Source organism: Triticum aestivum, chromosome 5D (assembly GCF_018294505.1).
Source record: "Triticum aestivum cultivar Chinese Spring chromosome 5D, IWGSC CS RefSeq v2.1, whole genome shotgun sequence".
Taxonomy (NCBI): domain Eukaryota; kingdom Viridiplantae; phylum Streptophyta; class Magnoliopsida; order Poales; family Poaceae; genus Triticum; species Triticum aestivum.
The window spans coordinates 145,421,148-145,426,314 of record NC_057808.1 but is presented as its reverse complement, the minus strand read 5'-3'; positions in this window follow the sequence as shown (position 1 = coordinate 145,426,314).

The following is a 5,167-nucleotide window of genomic DNA, read 5'->3' as shown; positions in this document are numbered from 1 at the left end:
ATATGGGTAGTGTTTTCTCTCTAGACCTCATTCTATTCTTAACTCTCATCTTTTCTAAACCTATCAGATGCCTCCGAGACGCGACACCGGATTTGTTTTCCCGCCAGAGATCACCCAGTTGATTCAGCAACAGAATGCCCTGATGCAAGTGTTAGTTCAGAACCAAGGCAACAACAACAACAACAACAACAACAACCACCACCACCACCACCTGTTGATCACTTAGCCCGTTTCCTGAGGCTAAACCCGCCGGTGTTTTCCAGTAGCACCGAGCCGATTGTAGCAGATGATTGGCTCCGCAAAGTTGGAAGGGAGTTGACCACTGCAGGATGCACAGATGCGGAAAGAGTGCGTTTTGCCGCACATCAGCTCGATGGACCCGCAGCATCATGGTGGGAGAATTATACAGCCACGTACCCTATTGACACTGTCACATGGGACCAGTTTCAGCAAGCTTTCCGTACAGCTCATGTTTCAGCAGGAGCTATGGCTATGAAGAAGCGTGAGTTTCGTAACCTACGCCAAGGAGGACGCACCGTAGGCCAGTATGTGGAGGATTTCAGTAAGTTATCACGTTATGCACCAGATGACGTTGCTACGGATGCTGCCAAGCAGGAGAAATTTTTGGAAGGGCTGAATGATGAACTGAGTATGCAGTTGATGGTAGCAACTTTCAACAACTACCAGGAGCTGGTAGATAGAGCTCTCATGATTGAAGGGAAGCAACAGCAGATTGAAAACCGCAAGAGGAAGTATGGACAAGGGAAGTATAATTCAGGAGCTCAGCAGAAGCCCCATTTTACCCCGAAGCCGGGAGGACAGTTTCAGCATACCCATGGAGGAGGTAGTTCGCACAGTCATAATGGCTCCAAGAATGGTAATGGGAATGGAGGAAGCAACGGATAGAACCGCACCAACCCATCTACCCCAGCCAAGAGGGACCTGAGCCAAGTCACTTGCTTTAAGTGCCAGAAGAATGGACATTATGCAAATGAATGTCCTGAAGCCCAAAATGGAAATGGCAATGGAAGCTCTGGGAAGAAGCCGAACCCGTTCAACAAAGGACACGTGAACCACGTGAGCGTGGAGGAGGTTGAAGCTCAGCCTAATGCAGTAATAGGTAAGTTTTTGGTTAATCATTTACTGCAACCGTTCTTTTCGATACTGGTGCATCGCATTCATACATATCAAGGGGATTCGTGAATAAGTTTAAGATGTCCACCAAAGTTCTCAGAAACCCTATGTTAGTAACCTCGCCAGGAGCAGAGTATATGGCCACCCAAGGATGTTTTCAGATACCATTGGCCATTGGTAGGCATGTTTTCCCCTCAGACCTCATTGTTTTGGAATCACAAGGTTTGGATGTGATTTTGGGAATGGATTGGCTATCGTTGTATGGAGGAAACATAGATTGTGCCAGCAAGACGATTTTGCTTACCACCCCAGAAGGAAAAAGGATCAAGTATGTATCTCGACATATGCCGAAGAGGACTCAAGTAAATTCCTTATCAGGAGTTGTACAGGAGGAAGTACCAGTGGTGAAGGATTATCCAGATGTATTTCCAGAAGAGTTGCCAGGCATGCCACCAGACAGAGACATTGAGTTCTTGATTGAAATTTTGCCAGGCACAGGGCCAATATCTAAGAGACCGTACAGGATGCCCGCAAAGGATTTGGAGGAAATTAAGAAGCAGATCAAGGAGTTACTGGATAAAGGCTATATTCGCCCAAGTTCGTCACCTTGGGGATCCCCAGTACTTCTAGTGGAGAAGAAAGATGGATCACTGAGGATGGTTGTTGATTACCGAGGATTGAATGAAGTGACCATCAAAAACAAGTACCCGCTGCCGATGATCAATGATTTGTTTGACCGCCTACAAGGAGCTAAAGTATTTTCCAAGATCGATCTACGATCAGGATACCATCAGTTAAAGATTCGAGAGCAGGATATACCCAAGACGTCATTTACCACCAGATATGGATTGTATGAGTATACCGTTATGTCATTTGGTCTGACTAACGCACCTGCCTATTTCATGAACCTGATGAACAAAGTGTTTATGGAGTTTTTGGATAAGTTCGTCGTAGTGTTCATTGATGATATTTTAATCTTTTCCAAGGACGAAGAAGAGCATGAGGAGCATTTACGATTGGTACTTGAGAAGCTCAGAGAACATCAGTTATATGCCAAGTTCAGCAAATGTGAGTTTTGGTTGAAGGAAGTTGGATTCCTTGGACATGTTATTTCTGGAGAAGGAATAGTAGTAGACCCTGCCAAGGTTGACACAGTGACAAGTTGGGAATCACCCACGACAGTTGGAGAAATCCGGAGTTTTCTTGGACTTGCAGGATACTACCAGAGATTTATCGAGAATTTCTCAAAGATTGCTAAGCCCATGACTGAGCTATTAAAGAAGGACACCAAATTCAATTGGACTGAGGAATGTGAAGCTAGTTTCCAAGAGTTGAAGGAACGATTGGTTACATCACCAGTGTTGATTCTGCCAGATCAACGCAAGGACTATGAAGTTTATTGCGACGCTTCTCGTCGAGGACTTGGAGCAGTGCTTATGCAGGAAGGAAGAGTTGTGTCATATGCTTCACGACAACTTAAACCCCATGAGAAGAATTATGCTACGCATGATTTGGAATTAGCAGCCGTGGTGCATGCATTGAAGTCATGGAGACATTTTCTCATCGGAAACCATTGTGAGGTGTACACGGATCACAAGAGTTTGAAGTACATTTTCACGCAGAAGGAGTTAAATCTCAGACAGAGGAGATGGTTGGAGCTCATTAAGGATTATGATATGAGATTGCATTATCACCCTGGAAAGGCTAACGTAGTAGCAGACGCGTTGAGCCGCAAGAGTCATGTCAACACCCTCATGACAGGAGAGTTACCTCAGGAGTTAGCCGAGGACCTTCGCGAGCTATGTTTGGAGATAGTCCCTAGAGGCTATATAGCGACATTGGAGATTCAGTCTACCTTGATGGAAAGGATCAGAGAAGCTCAGAAGACAGACAAGGAGATTGAAGAGATAAAGGAGAAGATGAGCAAAGGAAAAGCCAAGGGATTTCGTGAGGATGAGCACGATACCTTATGGTTTGAGGACCGCGTATATGTGCCAAATGATCCGGAGATCAGGAAGTTGATTTTGCAAGAAGCCCATGATTCGACGTACTCGATTCACCCAGGGAATACCAAGATGTATTTGGATTTGAAGAATACTTTCTGGTGGACCGGAATGAAGAAGGATATTGCGGAGTATGTAGCAGTTTGTGATGTGTGTCAGAGAGTGAAGGCAGAGCATCAGAAACCAGCAGGATTGCTACAGCCATTGCCGATACCCGAATGGAAGTGGGATAAAATAGGCATGGATTTTATCACGGGATTACCCAGGACTCGTTCAGGCTATGACTCGATATGGGTTGTAGTCGACCGATTGACAAAAGTGGCTCATTTCATTCCAGTGAAGACCACTTACACCAGTGCTAAGTTGGCAAAGATATACATGACCAGGATCGTATGTTTGCATGGAGTTCTGAGGACCATTGTATCAGACAAAGGAACCCAATTTACCTCGAAGTTTTGGAAGCAGTTACATGAAACGTTGGGAACCAGGCTGGAATTTAGTACAACATTTCACCCGCAGACAGATGGACAGACCGAGAGAGTCAACCAGATTTTGGAGGACATGTTGAGAGCATGTGCACTAGATTATGGATCTAGTTGGGACGACAATTTGCCATATGCGGAGTTTTCTTATAACAACAGTTATCAAACCAGTTTGAAGATGGCCCCTTTCGAAGCCTTGTACGGAAGGAGGTGTAGAACACCGTCGTTATGGGACGAAGTTGGAGACCGTCAGTTGTTTGGACCAGATCTGATTAAGGAGTCTGAACAGAAAGTGAGGACGATTCGCGATAGGCTCAAGATAGCCCAGTCCAGACAGAAGAGTTATGCTGATTCTAAATGAAAGGAGACAGTTCACGAAGTCGGAGACCGAGTGTATCTTCGAGTATCACCACTTCGTGGAGTGAAGCGCTTTGGAGTTAAGGGAAAGTTAGCGCCCCGTTTTATCGGACCATACAGAGTGTTGGAATGTATAGGAGAAGTTGCTTACAAGCTGGAATTGCCCGAAGGATTGTCTGGAGTTCATGATGTATTTCACGTTTCGCAGTTGAAGAAGTGCCACGCAGAGATGGCTGAGATACCACTGAGAGATACTGTGCCACTGGAAGCGATTCAGCTGGAAAGTGATTTGACCTATGAGGAGAAACCAGTTAAGATTCTCGAGTATGCCAGCCAAGTTACCCGCAACAAGGTTATCAAGTTTTGCAAAGTCCAATGGAGTCACCACACGGAGGATGAAGCCACCTGGGAGCGAGAGGAAAATCTACGGAAAAACCACTCCCACCTGTTTTCTAGCCAACCCGAATCTCGAGGGCGAGATTCATCTTAAGGGGGGTAGGTTTGTAACATCCCAAATTTTCAATTTGGAATGTTATACATAGATCATCATTGCATATCATGTTTTATTGCATTTTGACAAATCCTCGATAAATCCTAAGCAACTCAAGGACCCTCGGAGAGAGTTGGGGATTTTCTCGTATTTTCATATTTGATTTTCATCAAATTATAAAACGAGGATTTTGGTTTTAATTATTTTTCTCTCAGGAAAAATATTTCATTTTTAAAAATAAACGAGAGGAGAAAATATGACTTCTCCAAAACAATTGAAATACTGGAGGAAAAATGTTAAAATCATTATTTGGAATTTATTTGGATTTTATATGCATTTTTTATTGCATTAAAAATATTGCATGTTTTCACAATATTTATTTTGTGTTAAAAAAATGTTCACCCTATTCTAGATTTTCTAACTAGACGGGGAAAATTTATTTCATATTTTTCTGATTTTTATTTATTTTTCTACGATTTATTTTCCGCGGAACTTATTAAAAAAAACCTGCGCGACGCCCGACCTGGCCGAAGCCCAGCCGAGCGCCGGCCCGCCCGCGCCTCTCTCCTTCTCCCGCACGGTGCCGAGCCGCCGCCGGAGTCCGCCATGGCCACGGCACCGAGCCGCCCCGGCCGCCCCCTTCCCCAAGCTGCCCCCTCCTCCTCCTATATATAGCCCCCCCTCTCTTCCTCACCTCGAGC